Source organism: Mus musculus, chromosome 16 (assembly GCF_000001635.26).
Source record: "Mus musculus strain C57BL/6J chromosome 16, GRCm38.p6 C57BL/6J".
Taxonomy (NCBI): domain Eukaryota; kingdom Metazoa; phylum Chordata; class Mammalia; order Rodentia; family Muridae; genus Mus; species Mus musculus.
The window spans coordinates 86,640,100-86,665,122 of NC_000082.6; positions in this window are offsets into that span (position 1 = coordinate 86,640,100).

Sequence of the window (25,023 nt, forward strand, 5' to 3'; positions counted from 1 at the left end):
TAAACTCAGGCCAACAATTATTTTTATTTCAATTGTCATTGACAATTATACCGGATCTGAGTCATTATGAGAAAGGGTTTATTCAAAACGATCTCTAGAATAGGGAATGAATTATTGTGTAATAAATAAATAGAAGCAGAAGTAAGACCAGAAGTAACATTTTATCTGAATATATTATTTTCAGAATATTTATTTTGATTTTATGTTAGTGGGAAAAGATAAATAGGACAAATAGACTCCATTGTATTTTTTGTGCATCAGCATCTTTTGTGTTTGTAAAGCAGGGTTAACTGTGTCTTCTTATCTGAAAGCAGATGATGTGCTGGCAGTAAGAAACAGCAGTTTTATTTCTGAAACCTCAAATATTTTATTTTTTCAGATGTGGCTGTTCAAGCAATTTCCAAAAAAGCAAGACTAAAATAGTGAGCCTTAAAAAAAAAAATCCCATTACTCCACTAGCCTTGGATTGGTAAGGACCAGTCAAGGAAAATATCTGATTTCTTCAAGGAAAAAGACTTCATATTTCCTTTGAAACATCCCTGCTGCCATAGTTACGAAATGCTCTCATTTTTTTCCTAACAATAACATCACCATCTAGATGCACAGAGCTTTCTGAAGTAAATGTTTTATTGTGGAAACTTACAAAGCAGAGGGATCTACCTCTAATGACTTTCAAAAACTTGAAACTGGGAGTTGCTTATTCACAAGTACACCTGAGTCACACTTAAATGCTTTTTAAAAAACAAGAATATGGGAGAGGGAAAAAGAGGAAAGCAATTGAAGTCATTTGGTTACAATACTACAAATGTAAAAATGTCCAATGTGAGAACTTGGACATAGTTACTCATTGATACAGCTGTCTCTTGTGAGGTTACGCCAGTGCCAGGCAAACACAGAAGTGGATGCTCACAGTCAGCTATTGGATGGAACACAGGGCCCCTAATAGAGGAGCTAGAGAAAGTACCCAGGGAGCTAAAGGGGTCTACAACTCTATAGGTGGAACAACAATATGAACTAACCAGTACCCTCGGAGCTTGTGTCTTTAGCTTCATACGTAGCAGAAGATGGCCTAGTCGGCCATCTTTGGGAAGAAAGGCCCCTTGGTCTTGCAAACTTTATATGCACCAGTACAGGGGAATGCCAGGGCCAAGAAGTGGGAGTGGGTGGGTAGGGGAGTAGGGGAGAAGGGTATGGGGGACTTTTGGGATAGCATTTGAAATGTAAAATAAGAAAATACCTAATTAAAAAGATGATGAATTCGTGAAAAACAAAAAAAGAAAACTCCCACAAGGAATGGCATGCCTTCATGACTGACACCTTCTTCTAGACCACTTGAAATTAAAACATACATACAAACATAAACACAGACACATACTACATACACACATGCATGTAGAATCACAACACACGCACACACACACACATGCACACTTGAAAAGAGAAAAACATCAAATAGCTTATTTATCATTGGTAATATCAAACAAGCACTACAGACATGATTTTGAATAAAGCAGTAGTCTGATAATAAACAATGAGATTGTATAGTTGGAACATTCACATTTGAAATCAAGCTGGGCTCTCTCTAACAATCAAAATCGGCCTTATATTCTTTATGTCCCAATCTCAGTCACATGAATCCTTTTTACAATCATCAAAAATTCAAGTATGTGCATTTGATAAAAAATAATTCTATGAAATGTATGACCAATGTGGTAATTATAAACAAGTTTATAAAATAATGTAGTAAATTTAATAAGTTATAAAAAACATTAGATATGTTTAGGACTTGTAAGGTGTCTTTCAAATGAGGGCTCAACACCCTCCTGAACTGAGGAAATATTAGTGTTCTACCAGACTCCATACTTCAAACAAGTCCTTGTGCCAACCTGTATGCTACACAGTAAGCTTCTTTCTACCTGCCAACCTGCAGTATGCCATGTCTTCATGAATTATTAAATAGTCTTGATGTGTTCAACTTGTTTTCTAGACTGTAATCTCAAGGTTACTTCTTATATTGGTGTTTTAAAATTATTAAATCATAAAAATTCAATATTCAGAAAAGTAGAACCAAACTTGATTATTCCAAAATCAATTACTTAAGTATAGTAGTGCTGTGTTTGGAAAAAAATACCTTTCCCTTTGTAACTTGACTTTAGAAAACCTTTTTTGATGTAAGCAAAGGTTGTATAAAGATGGGAAATTATGATTTCATTATCCAGAAAATTATGAGCAGTGCATGTGTGTGTGTGTATGTATGTGTGTGTTTCTTCACTTAGCGTGTTTAGTTGTCTATTTTTGTAGAGTGAAGCCTTATGAGCTTCCCTCTCCTTATGTTAGCATGCTTATTAGTGTTGCTAGCATATATATCAGTTCATGTTCAGACAGACATATTGGTCTTCATAGGTATAACTTCTGATATTTCTAGAAAGCACAGTGTCAAAGCCAACTTCTGATTCCTCTTCCCATACCCTAGCATGCTATTGTGATCAATTCCTCTTCCCAATACCCTAGCATATTATTGTGATCAATTAAGTAGCTCCTCAAGAATGATCAACTTTTCAAATACAACCTGAACAAGAAAAGCAAAGGAACTTTGATAAAAATATGTATCTAACTACATGACGTTTCTAAAGATGTAGCCCTTCCAGATCACTATTGCATGGAGAAAAAAATGCCAATTTTCTTAGAATGAACTCTATGAACTTATATCATCCATACAGCAAAACACCCCTTCAATCGATGAGCTTGGAATCCACCAGGGACCTTACTTCACATTGGTTAAACTTCGAGAGCTTCCTTCATTCAATGTGTTGTGATCATAACTATTTTCCCCCAAATGATTCCCCCTCCCTTTCCACCTTATTTGGCACCTCCTTGTTTACCATCAAGGCCAACTTGATACCCGAAAATTCTTGGATGTTCGGTCTTCCATTGGAGAGTGGTCAATTTGTCAGTGGGTTATACTTATAGAGAAAACTGGCCTAACCTTTCCCAGCAACTAAGAATTACCAATAGATCCTCTGTTGCCTTGAGCCTTTGGAAGAGGTAATGGATATATGTTCTCTTTACAGATGGACATTCTGAATTCTCTTTTCTTCTGTACTTTGACCATTGTGGGTCTCTGTCTTGATTTTCTTCTACTAGAATTAGGAGTTTCTCCATTGTTGATTCAATAATGCCTTAATCTACTATTATAATGATAGGTCATTAATAGTTGTTTTAATACTATATCCGCTACCATAATGTTAGTAGAGTCATGCCTTCTCTCCTTGTATTTTATTAAAATATATTATTTGTTTACAATTTTATTGTAAATTCCACAAATGTATGCAATACATTTTGATCACACAAAATTGTTTTGTTAATACAAAGTTGTTGTGCATAAAACCCAGTATGGCATAAAATCCATCTTCTTATAGTCTTTACTGTATAGTCTTTCTCTCTTACACAATGTTCATTGGGCCTCTGAGTGGGTATAGACATCCCAGTTATGAATAATCCTTTAACCATCATTTATTTTCAGCACTCTGGCCAGTTATGGGTCTTTGCTGCTAATCATTACCCACTGAAAATACATCACCTTATCCAAAGATGATGGCAGCACTAATCTCTGGGAATAAACATAATTATTTAGAATGATATTTGGAGGGGAAAATCATGTCCACTTAGCACAAAAACAACAGCAGTTTTGTTTTGTTTTGTTTTGTTTTTTCTACTATAGACTATAAGCTCTTTAGCTTAGATAGAAATTTCCCCAGCTGCCTTTATAGCATCCTTTGGTACTATGATGGGCTAGCCAAAGAGGAAGAAATTTCCAGCTCAGATCCAGCCTGTGTTCTCTATATCCTATGACAAATGCACGTGATGTCTAGAACAAGAGGGTGTTAGTATGTGTTTCCAGTGATCAGCCACAACAGTAGCCATTGCTGGTATTGTCCTGAGGTTCTCTGGGGCTTCCCCATGCAAAACTTATAAACTTATAGTTTCAATAGTAAACTATGGCTTCAAAACTTTGGACTCAAGAAAAAGCCACAAGAAAACCTGACCCTTGGTAAGCTAATTACAACGTAATATTAAAAAGCAATATACCCTATATGGTTAGATGAATCTGGTATGCAGCACAGCTTAACAAACACTTCCTAACACATAACAAGTGAGTCAAACTTCCTTTTTATCCTTTGAAGTTATGTTCAAAGATCCTCCTTGTCTAGAGTCTCATTTTCTTTCTTCCTGAAGAACTAGCAATCTTTTAGGACTAACCTTACATTTCATTTTGTTTATAAGTTCACATTCCATTGCTAAATTCTGTTTTCTAATCTACTTCCATAACTATGTCATACAGCAGTTTCATCATGATGGAAGCATAATTGAAGCAATTAATATGATTGGCTGAACACCTACAATATGTCAAGAACTCTTCCAAATGACCTATGTCCAGTGCTTCACTGAATTTTCACAATCACTCCATTTTAGTTGTTCACAGTTAACTCAGAGAACTTAAGTGTTATACCAGATTTACTCATTTAGCACATGGCCAACACAATTTTTCATCCAAATGCTTCCTGGGTCCAAATCTTTAAAAATAATTCTAGGACACCTTCATTCTAGTTGTTTGAATTCCGTTTCTTACCATATAATACTACATTTCTATATTTGGAAAACTTTCAGATTGTTTTAACTCCAGAATCTGCATTTTTCATGTTTTTGAAATAGCTTTTTGTAACCTTGAAGATGAGTCTTTTATATTTGCCAAAAGTGTTTGCAAACATCAAATATAACATGAGACAAAGCATTACTGTTCTGCACCTTTAATAGCAACCAGACATTTCCCCAGACTACCTTAAATGTTGAAGTTACAGAACTGGTCATGATTAATGTAATAAGCAGCCAAGATGGTTTACTTTATGATCTCTGCATGACATCTAGTGGTTGGAGTTGGAATATTTACGGAAATGATCTTGTGCCAGAAAGTCCATGTTAGTTGAGAGTCCTCAGTCTCAACATAAAAGGAAGAGTGACACACAGCTCTCTCACTTCTGAAGTCTGGAAAGAGGGAACTCTTGATCATTTATATTTCTCACTCCATGTGTCAGAGCACAGCAATCTGTCTTTGTGTTAAGCAATCGCTGCTCACTGGGGCTTGTGAAACTTTATTTGCCTGTAGTTAGTACTCACTTCTGATGGCTGTGACTCTGGTAATCATTATCACATGCAAAAATGAACAAATCCTTTTGGTTCTGTTTCTTCGACTCTGTGCCACAACAAACCCTCTGTGGCTACAAAGAAGCTTTATATAACCTGCATGCACACAATAACATCACTGGCTTTATTGTTTTAGATTTTTAAAAAAGTGTTATGTACATCTGTTTTGATCTTTCTAAAATGTTATAAACAAGCAATTTCTAGATTTTGAGTCATAAGCATGCCCTTTGTTTTTCATCCTCTGATATAAGATTTGGAAAGAGCTTCCAGTAACTTTGAGTCAGCTTACATGACTGACAATACAAAGTGGCACATGACATGCTTGTGTCCAAGTGATTGGCACACCAGAGCTGGGAGAAGCAGGCAAGGACCTGAAGTCCAACAGTCAAAGACAAGGTCCCAGAGAATGAGTGACTGGAAACAAGCTGTTGCCCTTGAACCTGTGTTCCTACAGAGGGATCTGAGGCTGCCCATCACACCATCTTCTAGTTCCTTCGTCCATAAAACAGAATGTCATTTACCTCAGTTTCATGTGATGAAAACCACCCTAGCATGTGTAAAATTAAGAGTCATTCTAATTAGAAATAGAGAAAGAAGTATTCAGATCAAAAACTGTCCCTGGGTATTCACAAATGGATGCAGGCCAACAGAGAAAATACGTGACAACCAGAGCAGAGAAAATACGTCACAACATGCCGCAGAGAATCTGAAAAGCACTCATAGGTGTTTTCTGTGAAGTCTGGAAATTATCATAAACACTACTTTTTAGAATTTTTCCATCAGAGTTTTTATCTAGAGTTTTGAAAACATTGTTTATGTAATATGTGTGACCTAGTGAATATATATATATATATATATATATATATATATATATATATATATATATATATATGTATATACACACTATCTGTTTGCAGGAGTCTTTGAGGGGAGAGGGGAACCTTGGATCCTCTAGAGTCAGAGTTGGCATAGGTGCTAGGTACCAAATCCAACTGGGTCCTCTGCAGGCGTTTAAGTGCTCATAAGTTCTGAGCCATCTCTCCAGTCCCCTAACTGAGCTTGGAAGTTCATGTGATTTATTATCCTTATTTTCTTTGTGATTGTATGTGGAGCACATGCCTTAACACACACGAAGAGGTCAGAGGACAGCTTGTTGAGTTGGGTCTCTCTTCTTCCCACCCTGTGAGCCCCTGGCATCAAAGTCAAGTTATCAGTCTTGGCAGCAAGAACCATCTCACTATGCCTAAACACCATCTTTTAATGTTCTGTTATTCCTAAATATTCTTTTTTACTGTGACATAAGCAAAATTATGCATTATGTTTCTCAAATTCAGGGTTTTTTTCACTATAAACAAAAACCAACACTATGATAGTACTAGAAACATGTTAACTTTGCAATGGGAAACATATATACAATAATTATTTAGTACTTCAAAGTCTATTGCTAGAGATTATGGTATCAGCAAACATGAAATTCACCTCTGGGATAAAGAGTAAAAGAAGCAATCCCTCTGCAGAGGCTCAAAGAAGACTTTTGTTGAAGAGGTGAGTTTCCCATGCATGGTCTTTGAAGTGGGTTCTTGTTAAATCTAGGGACCTCGTGATGAATGAACTAGAAGAGAGACTGCTGACAGATCAGAATACTACAGTGGTGGTTTTGTCCTTTGGTTTGAGAAAGTTGATGATTATTAAGCTCCCTGCCTAACAGGCTTTGTTCCTAACCCAAGATTCTCCACCCTAAAGAGACAAATAGTAAAGGCATTTGAGGTTGCCACTTAAATAGACTCTCTCCTAGCCTTCCATGTGTGGTGCTTTTTTTTTTTTTTACCCCGATAATGTATATTTTAGTCACTGAAATTACTTATGGGAATGGATCTGGTGTTTCTGCAGGTTTGAACATAAAAGAATAGACAGGCAAACAGATGGAATCACATATGGGTGTTCATGGATCCGATTCAGGAGGGCTCAACTTTTGCCTTCTTGGGATTATTTAGTTTTAAAAGGCAGTCTCTGCCTGCCTCTCTGTTATTTATCAGCATGAGATAGCTGACCGATTTAAGTGCTGATCTTAAGCAAGGTTGGCACGTCCACCCTTGATATTTAACAGACCTGAACTGAACAAAGCACACACAGTTTGACTCATTTTAAATACTTGGTCACTTTTTAACTCCATGTAAACTCTTTGGTTAAACCTTATTTCAAACGGTGAAATAATCATAGCCTTCATGCGCTGTCTGGTTTAGGACAGGTTTTTTTTTTCCCCTGATGGGATGGAGTGATGGCTTTGTGGTTAAGAACTCTGGCTACTCTTCCAGATGACTTCAGTTCAATCCCTAGCACCTACAAGTTAATAAACAACTATCCGTAACTCCAGTCTCAGATGATCCAGTGTCCTCTTCTTGCCTTCAGAGGCACATATGTAGGCTAAACGCACATCACTCACAAATAAATAAATAAATAAATAAATAAATAAATAAATAAAATCTTGAAAAGCATACAGATTACTCTAAGAGTGAAACACATCTGCGATTAATGAATTATCCACTTAGTTGAAATGTGTAATGTAATCTTAAATTTAAGCTAATTATGCAATTATAGAATGTGGACTTGGTCTCTATGCTTCTTGAAAATTTTATCACTTCTTCCTTTCTTTGATTGCTACTTTGTAAAAACTCTTCATTCTCTTCAGTAGCTAGGAAGAGATTTGTAAGCATCCAGTAGCAGCTAACTGCGAGCAATGCCATCAACCTTTGTAGCTTCCTAATCTTTAAAATTAGCTGTCGCTGGGCGGTGGTGGCGCACTCCTTTAATCCCAGCAGTTGGGAGGCAGAGGCAGGTGGATTTCTGAGTTCGAGGCCAGCCTGGTCTACAGAGTGAGTTCCAGGACAGCCAGGGCTACAGAGAAACCCTGTCTCAAAAAAAGAAAAAAAAATTAGCTGTCATAAATTGTTAGTCATACCAGCCAAGCAAAATGTTTTTGTTATCCTCTTTGCTTATTCTCTGTTTCTTGATACTGTATCTTATAAAGTTTACTTTAGTATCTGCTCCATTTCTCTACTATGTTAACCATAAAACCTTTATTTAAAATATGTTATATAGTAAAGTTTAAATCTCTAGCATTTTAATAATGAGTAAATTTTGATAACACTGAAACTAGAGTTTCATGAAAACTATTATTTCATAAAAGCCAAATTACACACATCCCAATGTGTTGCACACACTGATGAGAAGAGTGCCCTGAACTAGTGTATACCTTTAGCATGTTTGACATTGAGGACTTGATCTTGGACATGATGAGCTATCATTAGCTGTATGAGGAGGAGGAACTGTAGAGACTGCTTGGCAGTTAAGAATGCACTGTGCTTTCAGAGGATTTGGGTTTGGTTCCCAGCACCCAAGTCAAGAAGCTCACAACTGCCTATAAGTCATGTTCCAGGAAATCCTTTACCATCGTCTGCCTTTAATGGGTGCTGCATTCACATACCCAACTTACTCCCACAAACATGTAAATACACATAATTAAAACAAAGTCTCTAAAAATATCTAGTGATGTCTATACGAAGTGGAGAAAGGAAACTCTTCTGTGTATCAAAGCGCATCTTGTGCTGTGGGGGAACTCCGTGTATTAGGTTCCCAGGAGTTACTCTGAATATCTACACATGATGTGTTCAGGCCTGCTAAATAAAACTTCCAACAAGCCAAGCATTAAAAGGTTCAATATTGGTGCCCATGTTTCCAGAATATTAAATATTCAAGGATTAAGATATAACATGAACTCTCTACACTACAGGTTCAATTTCTACTGCACATGTATGAAGCCCCAACCACACAAGTACAGCTCCATCTTATCCAATGAGGTAGCAAAAAAGATCCACATTTAATGGCCTATGCCACCCTTTTCTTAGACTTGACTGACCTTAGGAGCCCATAGTATGGAGACCAGTGGCTTCTTTTCATTTCCCTGGCTCCCTACATCTCTTCTGCATAAGCCACTCTTAAGTAAGTCACAGGCTAATGTATGTGAAGAATGAAGTATACACTTATAAGTAGGGGACACTGACAAGACAGGGTCATATTTCCTTCCAATTCATGATTTGAAAGATTATCTGAGACCTCTCAACAAATATTCTTTGAAGCAGACCATTAGAATGCAGCCTATCTGTACCTCTTCTTTGAGTTTGTTTGTTTGCTTGGTTTAAGGTAATATTTTTGGTCAAATCTATTTTAGAGTAACATAAGCCAGTATGTTGTACCCCTGAGAAATATGTCAGTTTCATTAAAAAAAAAACATATATATGGCTTGCTTTATCCTTGCCCAGAAACTCACAATATACTCAGGGTCTCTAAAAATCAGCAGTCAAATCAAAGCTCCAAACATTGGAGTCTTTCTTTCACTTTTTTTGAAATCCCCCTTACTAATTAATTAAAGCTACTGGGAAAATTCCATTTTTCTTTTGTTCACATGTGGAGATGGAAGAGGAGGATGACCAGCAAACTATATTTCTTCAGAGTAAAGTAGTCCCAATCCACTCCTCTCTTTTCTCTTATGCAATAGTTAACTTAGAAAGATGCTTGCTGTGAGAACAGCAATCTCTGGGGAAGTCTTAGATACTCTAGTCTTTACTTTTAGGATAATGGGAGTGAAGATGCCTATGAGTCATTGCATAGGCTTTTGCTAATTCATCTTTATGCTTGGACAAGGACAGTGGTGTTTTCTAGAACCCATTTGGGGAAGCTATCATGTCTTATACATGATATACACATTCACTATTATAAAAAGATACAGTGAAGGCATATAGTTCCATAACCTTGGTATGATAAATGAGGATTTTATATGTCCTCACCTTCTTTGATTCTGTGTACAGTAATTTCTCATATAAAGAAGAATAATTAGCCATAATTTAAGATATTCCTAACACATTCCTGAATAATGCTGACAATCCTTCAGCTGGAGCAGGTCAAAAAGATGAGGATGCAGACCCTGTGCTAGCAGGTGTGAATGTCGATGGGAAATACTCCACAAACCAGAACCATACTTCCAGACTGAGGTACAGGCACCACAGAGTGAAATTAATCAATGAAAATGTGTAGTTAATTCCACGAAGCAGACAAGCACTGCAAGGCTGCCATTCTTACACAGAACAGCAACAGAAGGACCAAACTCAGTCACCATATATGGAAAAACATTCTCTTGCTAGGTTTAATACTCACAAAATTTAAAAATGCTTCTTATGCAATATCCGGTGTGTTTTTTTTTTCGTGCTCTATCATTACTAATGATAGTCTTGGAGTATTAAATATAAATGAAGAATATTAGTAATTAAAACTTAAGTACCATATTTTCAGATTAAAATCTGTAATTTCCATGCCTCAAGTGTGTGTTTACAGGGGCTCCATTTTTGTCTTTCAAATCAGATTGAATAGCCAGCTTATGTCTAAGACATTAAACATAATGGGGAGAACTTGCTTAATTTTTTAATTATGATTTGTCATAATCTGTATTTTGTCAATACAAGGAACTATGAATCTGACTAACATATTTGTGGATATTGACACACACATAATAGTTTTGTAAAAATTCCTTTGAAATGAGACCCACTAATGTTTGACCAAACCTAGTATTTTGAACTCCCAAAGAAAATTAAAACACTTGAGTTCATTCAATGTGCTGCTAATATATAATTTCCAAAGGAGTAGTTTTATATAATGCTACAGTCTATTGTTGTATTCCTGTACACACCAAAACAATCTTTGCCTATGTTGTTTAGTAGATTCTAGGTTCTAGGTGTGTATTAGTATAAGACATTATTTTGCAATGTGGACTCTGTAAAATATACAAATGCTGCCTTTTTGTTGTAATTTCATTAATATTTCTGAGTGGTCATTTTTCGGTTTTATTCAACTCAGGGCCTTGAGCATGTTAGGTCTCCAGTCTGCCACTACACTGTTTGTTGCATGAGTGCTTCTGAAATGCTAAAGAACAATGCAAACTTGCAATAGTTTCTCACTCATCATCCAAATATTTAAGTTTCCCCATCCTTGGCTTTGGAAAAGAATCATAGCATGTAAATACTACAGATTCCCCTGCTTCTTGGTCATAGTCCTCTATTCACTTCAGAAAGTAGAACTATAATTCAGAGGAGATTATAAAATGAGAAAGTGTTGGGACTAAAAGATAGGAGTTGATGTCCCCTAAAGCAGACTGCCAAGAAACTATTACTACACAAGGGACATAGACAGTTACTGAGTAATGCAAAGGATGAAAACCAGCTATTGGTCAGAATACCCAAAAAATGAGCTGTGACAGTCAATGAAAGAAGCAGACAGCAGTGATGTTCAAAATTGTTGTCCTTTTACAAAAGTCTTGAGGAGTCAAACCCTGATCCTCATGTTTCTGGGTGTTCTTTCTCATCGAGTCATCTCACCACCCACTGATGAACCTTTACATCTGATCCTGAAGACCTATGCAATATGAAAATGGATTCAAGTCAACTTCTTAAAAATCAAATCATGCCCCAAAGGGTAAAATCACAATTAACACAGCAATAGGAGATGCTTGAAAATTAAATACTTGAATGTAGACTTATACTGCTAAAATGTAATGATGCATACATGACTATTAAACAATGCCATAATACAGAGATGAATAGTCCAGCTAATAGAGGGAGACGATGCTGTATTAGTGATACAAGCCTATACTTTAAATACTTAAGCGGCCCAGGCTAATATATCTTTCATATCACTTATGCTAAACTTATAATATGCACAAAATATTTGACACTTTGTATTCCATTAGAAATAAAAAATCGTTCTATTTTTATATTTTTTATGCTTAAAATTTGTAGTATAATATCCATAAGCCATTTGCCATACATTTTGAACATGCTTAAAATTAATGCATTTTATACATTTATAACTCAAAAGTTTAAGTGCAATTAGGGTGATATATGGTTGATTTATCTTGTCTGTTTTTTGCAAATTGTATATTAATTATCAATAAACTTATAAATCATACTTGTGAATGTAGTAAGAAATTAGAATATTGAGAAATTTACTTGTTAAGGTATACCACATCTACTATATTTAAGTAGTTCTTTTCATTGTAATGGTACCATTTTGAATGATAAAAATTCAACCCATTCATACTAGATTTTTGATTAAATTTCATTTTTTACATTTTTGGACATATAACTCCATAATTTTCTTCTTCTATACAAATACTCGCATAAACCCTCCTTTCTTTATTTCAAATTCATGGCCTTGTTTTTCATTACTTAATGCAGTTATATAAAATAGCAACAATATTTAATTGATACTCATTTTCATAGTTATGTTTAAAATTAAATGTTTTGTAAAATTATTGATCAGTATACTTGCTTAAGAAGATATTTTGTCACTTTTGATTTTGAGAAATCAATTTTCTGCATTTTTTACACATTCCTCGTGACTTCATTTGTTTGATAAAATTTATTTTGTCTGATCAGAATTTAGTGACTATCATGAAAGTAGAACTTTAAAAACACTCATTGTAGTTCTGGATTCCGTCCATTTTTTTTTTCCTGGTGTTTCCAGATAAAATTAAGGCTAACTAGCTGGAGGCTGATGGACTATATGGAAGGGATATCAATTATGCCACCCACGATCATCAAGCCCAGCCAGCCTTCAGCAAGCTGGACAGCTGTGTTCAGAAGCCGATACACAGACACTGTATCAGAGTTTTAGTAACTCCATCCCTGAAATAAAAAAGACATGTGCGCAAATAAAAACACCCTAATGCTTTAACCACTTAATTTCAGGTTTGCTGTTCCCAGGATAGCTAAGTGATGTAAAGAATGTAAGCACAACCAAACTACATAGCATCCATATAGAATAGAACCTTTAAATGAGGCACTGGGTAATAATACCCAAGTAGCATGCCTTTAACTTTTGTATTTATTATATAATGTGTGTTGTGTCCATGCATGTGTTTGTGTGTAGGAGATATGCACACATGTGGGAATGGGTCTATGGAGGCTGAAGGTCAGCATCAGATATGTCTTCCTTCACTGTTCTCTATTGTTTGAGGCAGGGTGTCTCCTGGAACTTGTTGATTCAGTAGGCTGAGCTGGCCACCAAACACTGGGAATCTTCTTGTTCATGCTTCTCGGTACATGGATTACAGGCATCTGCCACTCTACCTGTCTGGTTATGTGGGTGCTTTGTACTAGAACTCAGGCCCTCACATTTGCATAGCAAGCACTTCACTGGCTAAGTCATTGCTCCAACCCCACATGATAATTTTAGATGTCTGTGTGACTGGATGTGTTCTATAAAAGGAAATCACCTCGGCATTTTTTTTTTCCAGTATTGAGTAACCTTTTCTTCCAACTCAAATGTTAAATATGATGCAGGCACTTTTTATTAAATCTCCTTTATTAAAATGTTTAGATTACTTTTCTTAGCCTCCAGTGAGTCTCTTAAAGCTACAGCATATTTCTGTACTTTGAAAGGCTACATATAACAAAAAAACTCAACTGGAATGTTGCTATACCAATGCTTACTATTAGACTATTCAAGAAAGAAATCTAAATAACAGTCGTAGACATGTTTTAGAGGCTAATAAAAACCTCCAGTTCTATACAGGTTTTGCATATGTTTATTGTTGACAACTAACCATGGATAAACAGAGTCCTTTTATTATGAACGTTATATGAATTTCATAGTTTTAATGGTTTTAATGCTGGATAAAGAAGACCTGATCCAAATGATGCTGCAGGATTCCTTAGTTTAGAAAAATATGACCAAGAGACAGAGTTTTTCCCTCTGTCAATGAGTAAGTGCTTAATATTTACTTAGATCTCAGGCAAGCTCACTAACCCTGATTGTTCTTATCTGATATTCCTTGCTTGGGGTCAGATGAGGGAAAGAAGAGGTTGAGAATTAAACAATAAAAATTCCATATTTTCTGAGACTTGCATACATTAGATGTCTGACCTACTAACTGTCATATTTAAGAGCACTGTGATTATATCCTCATGTGAATATGAATTGATTTTGCAAGTTCTTCCAAAGCTTAATTCTGGAAGTCTTCTCTAGGGAGATAAGTTTTGGACTTGAGTTATAAAGATTTTGGAATGTCATTAAAAATACTTTTTTTTTTTCTGATAACTACTTCAGGTGTTCTGATCTAGTAAAGACAACCCAAGTGAGACACAATCATCATGGTGGGCTTTGTGTGATTCGCATACAGTTCAACTCTGTTGGGGTTTGAGATCTTAGCAAAATACCACTTCCTGTTTTGAGGGGAAATGGCATAAAAGTCATAAAAAGGCTCATAAGGCTTTTGGACATTAAATGACGCTTACAAAACGCAATTTTACTGAATTAAGTGTAAATGAATCAGAAACATGTGGGGTGAATTTCAGTTGAAATACCCATGGGCTTAAAAATTTAAAGAAAAAAATAAAAGAAGGAAAAGAAAAAAATAGTTGTTTGGCTAACAATCGTGTACACTTTAAATGTACATTTTATTGAGCTCATCTTTTGAATGAAAGAGAGAGAGAGAAACAGCCTTGATTTAATTGACCAAATTTAAAAAAAATAACAAAAAACATTGATGTAGCCTTTATTTTTTTATTTTAAAATTCTATAAAAGTCCAATTGAAAATATAACTGTGTTTTTTCTTGAGTTGCAGAATCATTTATGTTAGAGTGTTTTCAAGTACAGTAACATTTTGGTTAAACAGAATTCTAAGTAAGAGTTGTCATTTCAAGGGAAAAATTCACAGCCAAAGTGGGAGGAAAAAAAACATAAAAACGACAGTTCAAGGCAAGTTCATTAGGACTGAGGTAAAGAACACACAGTGATCATTCAGTTCACTAACCTAGGAAATTCTAAATCCAAAAGCATTGTGAATCTAGTTAACTGACTAGAGTTAACTAACCACTAAGCTTTTTAGCTAGAAAAACAGGCACAAAGGGACCCGGACTCCAAAGATAACAAAACTAGAAATAAGTGGAAAACTCTGTGCTTTGAGAACAAGATGTTAGATAAGAGGTAATGACTTGGAAATAGGAAAAATTAGTCACAGAGGGTGAAAAGCTCTAAGGGAGAGAATGGTCAAGTTAGGAAGCAGATGCATCAGAGTGGGAAACCTGGATAAATCAGGGAAAAAGGGAATACTCAACATGTAAAATATTTCTATGAAATAGACATGAATTTAAGTGTAAATAGGAGTTGCCAGCCCTACAATCATCTGCATAAAGGAAGCTATAATATAATTCATTATACTTAGAAATTGCTTAGGTGGGGGATGAAATAGGGGGTTTGCAGAATGGAAACCAGGAAAGGGGATAGCATTTGAAATTCAAATAAAATATCCAATAAAAAATTGAGTGTAAAATGTACATGAGGAACACAATCACAAATTTAAATGAACCTATGCTGTTTTGAATAAAATAAGAACACAAAACCAAACAAAAAACCAACAAGAAGGAAAGAAAGAAAGAAAGAAAGAAAGAAAGAAAGAAAGAAAGAAAGAAAGAAAGAAAGAAAGAAAGAAAGAAACTGGCAAATTCAAAAGTACTTATATGGCTATTTGCTTAAATATAACACATTCATATTCAGATAAGATACATCATTAGTTTGGAGAAACGAATAATTAAAATTGTGAGACACTGGGAGACAACAACCCTGATAGTAAGAGCTCTTTTGTTTTCAGATAAATTCAGCAATTCTCAACTTCTTATGGAAAAACAATAAATGCAGGAAATACTTTGATCCTTCTTAGAAGGGGGAACAAAATACCCATGGAAGGAGTTACAGAGACAAAGTGTATAGCAGAGACTGAAGGAATGACCATCCAGAGACTGCCCCACCTGGGGATCCATCCCATAAACAACCATCAAACCCAGACACTATTGCAGATGCCAACAAGAGCTTGCTGACAGGAGCCTGATATAGCTGTCTCCTGAGATGCTCTGCCAGTGCCTGACAAGTATGGAAGTGGATGCTCACAACTATCCTTTGGACAAAGCACAGGGTCCCCAATGAAGGAGCTACAGAAAGGACACAAGGACTTGAAAAGGTTTGCAGCCCTAAATGAGGAACAACAATATCAACTAACCAGTACCCCCAAAGCTCTCTGGGACTAAACCACCAACCAAAGAAAACACATGGTGGGACTCATGGCTCAAGCTGCATATGTAGCAGAGGATGTCTTAGTGAGTCATCAATGGGAGGAGACGCCCTTGGTCATGTGAAGGTTCTATTCCCCGGTATAGGGGAATGCCAGGGCAAGGAAGTGGGAGTGGGTGGGTTGGTCAGCAGGAGGAGAGGGGAGGGGATAGGGGATTTTCAGAGGGGAAACCAGGAAAGGGGATAACATTTGAAATGTAAATAAAGAAAATATCTAATAAAAAAATGATCTCAAAAAAAATCTCAACAATAAAACAACTTCCAGGGGAATTACCATCCCTGACCTCAAGCTGTACTACAAAGCAATAGTGATTTAAAAAACAAAAACACAAAAAACTGCACAGCATTAATATAGAGACAGGTCGATCAATCAATGGAATAGAATCAAAGACCCGGAAGACTCACACACCTATGGATACTTGATCTTTGACAAAGAAGTCAAAAACATACAGTGGAAAAAAGAAAGCATCTTCAATAAATGGTAATGGTCTAACTGGTGGTCTCTATGTCAGAGATAAAAAATAGATCAATATTTATCAGCTTGCACAAAGCTCAAGTTCAAGTAGATCAAGGACCTCAACATAAAACCAGATACACTGATTCTAATAGAAGAGAAAGTGGGAAAGAATCTTGAATTCATTGGCACAGGAGGAAATTTCCTGAACAAAACACCAACAGCTCAGGCTCTAAGATCAAATATTGATAAGTGGACCTCACAAAACTGATAAGCTTCAGTAAGGCAATCTATACTGTCAATAGGACAAAATTGGTATTCTATAGATTTGGAAAAGATACTTCACTAACCCTATATCAGAAAGAAGACTAACATCTGAAATTTATAAAGAATCAGGAAGTTAACCTCAAAGAAACCCAAATAACCCAACTTTAAAAGTGGGGTACAGAGAATTCACAGTAAAAGAATCTTGCCTGGTCAAGAAGCTGTTAAAGAAATGTTCAAAGTCCTTAGTCCTCAGAGAAATGCAAATCAAAACGACCCTGAGATTCCATCTTACACCAATCAGAATGGCTAAGATCAAAAACTCAATTGACAGCACATGCCTCAAAGCTCCTGCCCTGTTTGAATTCCTGCCCTGACTTACTTCAATGACTGACTAAGATGTGGAAATGTAATCCAAATAAACCCTTCCTTCCCCAAGTTGCTTTTGGTTATTGAACTTCATTACAGTAGATGATAACTCTGAGACACCATCTGCTCTTGCTTTTTTGGCAAACCTTCCACCAGTATCTCATTTAACCATTTCCCACACCTCTACATGCCTGAAACTTTATTCTCCCTACAGTCTTTCTCCCTGCTTTCACTAATTTGTATTTTACCTTCTCCTCTCTTTGAATGTGCCTTTCCATGGGATAATTTCCTTGGTTTCATATGCACTCCAATTTAAGCATATGAAAGACTCCAAGCTGGGATCCATATGAGAGAGAATATGCAGTGCATGTCTTCCTTGCCTGGATAAACTCATTTCTATCCATTTACTTGCAAAGTTCATAATTTTGTTTTTCTTTATGGCTGAGTAATATTCCATTGTGCAATTGTATCATATTTTCTTATCTATGCATCAGTGGGCGGACATCTTGACTGATCCCATTTCCAAGGTGTTCTGAATTGAATTGTAACAATGACTGATGCACTTTTGTACTTTTATGAATTATATTCAATATATAATATCCGACTTTATGCCCTTGAATTGAGAGACCAAATTTCCTAGAGAACTTGACCTAAGTTTGAACTCAGGTAAACTAACAGGCTGGTATCTAGCATCAGTTTCCAAGTTACCCCTCAACAAAACCTGAGCCTAGCTCCAGTTTCTAGGCTAACCACAAGACCTGCATCTCCAGGTTAATCTCCCCCAACAAATCCAGTGTTTCCAGGCTCATCCCCCAAAAGCCTGCACCTTGCCTAACAACCACCAATACAAAGGGAGGTGAAAGTTATGGTTCCACTCCCAGCACTAGCCAAACACGCTAAAGGCCATAGTAGCACTCCAATTAGATGCTTGACAGGTGAGAAACACTCACTCGCTGCTTGCTACTTTCTACAAAACCTTTCCCTGATGAGTGGTTGGGGCTCTTCTCCACCAAAACTGTTCTGCATCCCATGTGTCAGTGGTGGGCAAAGCCCAAGCTCAAACTTGAATAAATACCCTGGTAGAATTGCATCAGACTGACTCCTAACTGGCATTTTGGGGTTCACTAACACTTCCTTGGCACTACAGAATCATGAGAAACATGACATTATTAGTGAATACATGTGCATGTATATGAGTATGTATGCTTTTGTGTATGTTAGAGATGAAATTGTGATTAATAGACAAAATTAAAATATTGATCAGATGTATTCACTCATATTTGTAATCATAGCTCTCAGTAGGCTGAGACTAAAGGTTTCACACCAGTTTACAGCTATCATTGAGTACATTAGTTAGTTTTACGGTAGCCTGGGTTGCAGAATGAGATTCCTAACTTTAAAAGTAAGAATCAAATTAGAATTATTCTATGTAGATAATCCATGTAAGCACAACACTCATTTTCTTTATTCAAAACTGCCTTCCAAAAAACTGTTAAAACTTTTAGGATACCGGGGAAAGAAACCAAATCTCAATTGTATGCAAATTCCTGATAGTCTCCTTCAAGCACTGGGGACAGTTCATCTGCAAAGTTCATCTCATCTTACCGCAGGGCTCTTAAAGAACTTGATCCTTAAGAACACCTGTTGGTAAGAAGACTTTCAGTTCTTTCCGCTGTGCTTCCTCTCTTTTGGATGAAGTTTCATCCAGCTGCTGCTAATTAGAAAAAACAAAGCAAATCCCTCTCAAGGATGCTGATCTCTGAAGAAAGATTCTGGGACATAGAGCCAAGGTACACCATAAGCCTTTTTGTTTTAACCCAGGGGGCCCACTACACTATATTCTCCTTGACTGCAAAACCACAGGAATGGATTCACATCACTACCCACAAGAGAGGATTTTGTGTATAAACGTGGGGAGATCATGAGCAGAATATTAATCCATGATATATGACCTTTTTTCAAAAGTTTGAAAAGCCTTATGTATTTGGAACAGGATATTACATATTTATTAGCCACAGAAAATGAGTAACAGGCAAAGTTGTAAGAGTTGAGATCTTTCCTGGAAGTTACTATTTTTAACACAAGGAATTTTCAAGTTCCTTGTGTTAAAACACAAGGTGTTCATATAATAGCGAGTAGAACAACACAAGAATTGAAAAGCATGCCTAAACTATAGGACTAGGTGAGCCTGAATCTGCAAATAATTATTAACTTGTGTTTTAGAATGTTACATATTCATATATTAACATGTGTTTAATATAGTCAATATGTATAATATTCAAGCAAAAATTAAGAATATTACATTTGTTTTGTTTAAATATTTATGCAATGAGCTTATAGAAGCAAAAATAGTAGATGTTTTCTGAAACCTAAGTGCTTTTAAAAGAAATAAATTTATGTTCATCTTAGTACTGTAACTTACTTCTTATGCTTTCCTTTGTATCTTACAGAAAGGATTTATCAGACATAGGAAACATTTTGTGCCAAATTAAGTGTGTATGATAGTGCATATTCATCAACGTTTCCCAGGACTAAAGATATAGTTCAGTGGGTTATATGCTTGGTGTGTAAACATGAGGTCCTAAATCTGGATCTGAGAACCCATATAAAATACAGGCTTGGTGGATACACCTATAACTTTAATGCCACCATAGTAAAAATGAGAGCGCCAGAGTCAGTGAGCTACCTCTTCTCAAACAACAACAGCAACAACAACAACAAACCATTCTTTTGGAGACTGAAAAGAAAATACAGTTGAAGCTAACCTCTAGCTTTATATCTGTTCATGCACAGGCGAACCAAATGAACACACACGGACAAACACACACACACACACACACACACACACACACACACACACACACCCTAACCAAAACCTAAAAATTCTTAGTCTTAAGATTCAAGATGTAGTTTTGAAATAGCATTCATATTTTATTATTTTTCCTTCTGTATGAACATTTCCCAGTATTGAGCTGTTTCAAGTTTTCAAAATGATCTCCAAGAAATTCTCTTCCAAAATTAAAGTCCATATTTTTTTTGGAGGGGAGGGTTGGGTAGCGTTTCATTTTGAGAAGATGGAAATATCCTGGAGACGTAAGGTGTGTCGGTTGCACAGCCATGTGTATGCCTTTAATATCACTGACATACACACTTAAAATTCTTCTTTTTTCAATTTTTTATTAGATATTTTCTTCATTTACATTTCAAATGCTATCCCAAAAGTCCCCTATACCCTCCCCCATCCTGCTCCCCTACCCACCCACCCCCATTTCTTGGCCCTTGCGTTCCACTGTACTGGGGCATATAAACTTTGCAAGACCAAGGGGCCTCTCTTCCCAATGATGACCGACTAGGTCCATTTTTAATAGTACAATACTACTTTCTTTTCTAATATGTTGAAATTTCAAACTTCAGTTATTTATGATCCATCCACAGCTCCAAAACACTAACTAGGCATATCTAGAGACTGAAAAGAATCATGATTTAAATTGCATACCAACCCACGTGGTGAGATAACATCTTTCTGTATCATGCTTGTTCTGCTCAGGATGTGAACTAGTTCCACATGCAACATTCATGACCTGTATTTGATTTGCCCATTAGTTACCTAGTAACAATAGTTATACTATATAGAAAATATTTGCATTTTAGTTAGTAATAGTTCCAAAGTGGAAAAACAATCATTTGGCAATTTTGCTATCTCTTGAAGCTATGAGTCATCTCTTTGCAATTGAAAGATAAGAACAATAAACTACTTTGAGAGGATATATTTATATACTTACTATTGTAAAAGTAACTTTTATTTACTAGATTTAATTGTCATCTGGGAGGCTTACTGCTGAATAAGGTCACCTTTTCTAAATATTGCTGAACTCTGGCTGGCTGGTTCAACTCAGCTGTTCTGGCCCAAATTCCCCTCCAAGCTGACTGATTCAAACTGGCTTCTCTCTGTTTCTTACTAAATTTCTCTGCTTGGCCTCTGGCAATCTATTCTAATCTTCTAGCTCCTTCTCATTCTCTTGCTCATTCTGTCTTCACCTGCAAACGGTCTCTGTAAAATTATCCCAGTAAAATTATCTCTTCTCTCTCTGTCTCTCTCCTGCCCTCTCTCTGTTCTCTCTGTCTCTGTTTGTCTGTCTCTGTTTCTCCCTCTCCTTTGTTCTTCTCTTTCTCCCTTTTCCAATCTCTCTACTCTCTTAAGTCCTCTCTTTCTCCTCTGTTCTCCTGAGAGTTCAGCATAGCCTATCTGACTCATTCTATCAAATCTTTTTCTGATTCACCACTTTTTCTACCTGTCAATTAGATATCATTTTCACCCATTGCTGCTTCCTCCTATGAATTATTTTTACCTTCATTGGAGATTAAAGGTATGTACTAAGGGTGTGACTGTATCTCCCAGAAAACTAAAGATGTGTCATTCTAGACAGATCACAGAGACCTACAAGAGCTTTAGATGTGCTCCCTTGTCAGAGCAGCCATATTGCTAGATTAAAAATTCCTTTAAATATTATACTTATTGTTATACTTATTCTATCTTATTATGAATCACTATGATCTCTTACAAGGCCGAATATTTATATAAATATGTATATGTATGTATGCAAATAAAAATGTAGTTGATCCACATTGGCTCAACTCATAATTTTCTAACCTTACGTTATAGCAAAAATGATAACCATTCAGTAGAAAGTATGTTTCAGATTTTAAGTTTAGATCTATTTCTAGATTGCTGAAAGGAGATAGTCTGAAAATGCTAGGCAGTTGTAATGAATCACACCTTCCAAAGAGCCATGTAACCAACCAAACCTCTATAGCGCCCTGTGCTACAATGATTCTGGATACAATTATTAAATTGTATAAGACACTGAATTCTGTTCTATATGATAAGTTTTTGTAATATATGTATATATGTTACAATATATATATATATATACATACATACAAACACACACACACATATATATATACATATATATATACACACATATATAGATATTTTTCCCCAGCTAGAGGCTAGAAGGTTATTCAAGGTACCCTAGGTTATGCTAGGGTATTTGGAAGACTAGATATATTAAATGCTTTCTTAAATTAACACTTCCTAATTATATGAATTTATTGGTATGTAAATGTACCAAAATCAAGGACTATTGAGGTATATAAACACTTAATCTGTTTCATATTTCCACTGATAGAAACTTTGTAAGTTCTGAAATGCTCACCATTTCAGATGTCAAAAATCTCTCTGTAGCACTTTACAACACTAGGTGAGAGACAGCTACAGTGGGTCACTACACTGGCACATTTGATATAGGGTAATAGATACTGAGATAAATGTGTGGAGTAAATAATTGATTCTAGTGTGTTTAAAATACAGAATGAAAATACTTACCTCCAAAAGTAATGTAAGCAAGCTATTTGCAATAACTGAAGTTTCAAATCTCTGAGAAGGGGAATGACAAAATAGAAAATGTAATATTAAAAGAAAGTATTGTTTCTAAGGCAAATGTGGTCAGATAGGATGTTAGTATGAAAAGCTAATATTTTATTTACTGTTTTTAAACTTAAATATATTTAAAATTAGATAGTAATTATATTACATTCACGTCCCTTTCCTCCTCGCTACCATCCCTCAAATCTCCCATGTTCTTACTTGCAAGTTGATAACTCCTATTTTATACAATATCTATCTATCTATCTATCTATCTATCTATCTATCTATCTATCTATCTATCTATCTATCTGCATTTGGATGCAAATGCACATATACTCTATCTGCTGCGTCTATTTTTGTTGTTTGAGTGTATACAGAGTCAATGTTAATTACTCTGCACTGGTCAGTCAACAAGAGTTTTAATTATACAATGTATTTTCATCATTTTCAAGTGGACTTGACAGTGGAGTTCTCCTTGGTGTGTGGTTGACCAGGGGTTACTTCATTAAAGAAACTGACCTTCTCCCAGCAGTTATCAAATGACAGTAGAACTTGAGCTAGTGTTGGAATTTCATACTGTTTTCCTCACTCCCTGCTGATATTGTATTTGGCTTGATCTTGTACATGTCTTGTACATACTATCACAATTGAGTGCAGGTGTGCAACTTCCCTGTGTGGAAAACAATGTTTCCTTGATATAATTCTACAACCTCTTAACACCATTGCACACACAACCTCCCTTCATGAAGATCTCTGAGCCTTGAGAGAAAAATTGATACAGCTCTTCCATTTATGGGTACAAATCCCACAGTCTCTTGTTTTCTACACCTCGATGAACTGAAAAGCTCTCTGTTAAATTCCATCTACTGCAAGGTTTTTCTTATTTGCTAGCCTATACCCACAACTTATACTTCAACAACAACAACAAAAAATATATCCTAACAAAATTACCTGCATCATATAAAACAATTAAAGGTAAGTTGACACCTTTACATCTAATGAAACCATTAGATATGTATCTGAGTGTTTTAAGAGAAAATGCCATGCAATATTGGTCTCTTGTTAATAGTTTTTTCTACTACAAGTTGATATGTAAATAGAAATAAAACATGTTAAGACCATGCCTAGGCTGAACCGATATCAAGGAATATTACAACAATTACACTTTGTTACACATGTATTATTTGTTTCCTCATAGGAAAAAATGTTATTTATGCTAAAATTGAACTAGCAATCCTTGCTTTCTTATTTTAAATCAGGACTTGATATGTTTGATATTTACTTAAAACACTATGATGTAACTAATTTATAACTAGCTGCCACTTAAAGATGAGAAATCTCTGATCTACAAGGTTAAATATCAAAGCTTTCCAAAATTGCTGAATTAATAATAGAAAAGCTTGTTATGGATTTGAATTTTGGCATTCTGGTGTTACAACCTTTTGATGCGAACTTCAGAATGATCCAGTAGTGAAAGAGAAAAGCCCCTCCCAACTGCACAGGTCATTTTCACACAGAATTTCACACAGCATCACAGTGGTGATTTTGCTCATTAGCATCCTATACCCTGGTGGCACACATTAGCCTCTAAGTTTTTGGATAATGAGAGTTGTAGGAGAAGCTTCAGCAGAGATGATTTCTTACTGATAAGTTAATGCCATGCAGGGGGCTATTCGCTGCATCATAGGAGGCTCAGTAAAGTACAGTAGAATGTTTCTAAATAATTCACCTAACTATCAGTCACAAAGAAAATGGAGAGAAGGCTAAAAGGCAACATGTTCTCAATACTCCTCAAGTGATGAAAGGATCTAAGACTTTTTTCATCCGTGTGGACAGAGACATCATAATCTCATCTGCTGTATCATTTGGATGTGTCATCTCCCCACAGATGGCAGGGAGAGTGCTTGGATCCTGATAAGACAGTTACGGCTTGAGTATGGGCTACCCAAGTCAAAAATCAAATCTTATCCATGTCTGAAGCAAAATTTGGAACAAGATGAAAGAAGCCGTCTGTACCTATAAAGATCAGGGACATGACAGTGTGACTCTAAGACAAGAAATCATAAAAGAAGCCTTCTGCAGTAGGACTAACATAAATACAGGAGATGAAGTGTTTACAAAAGCTCT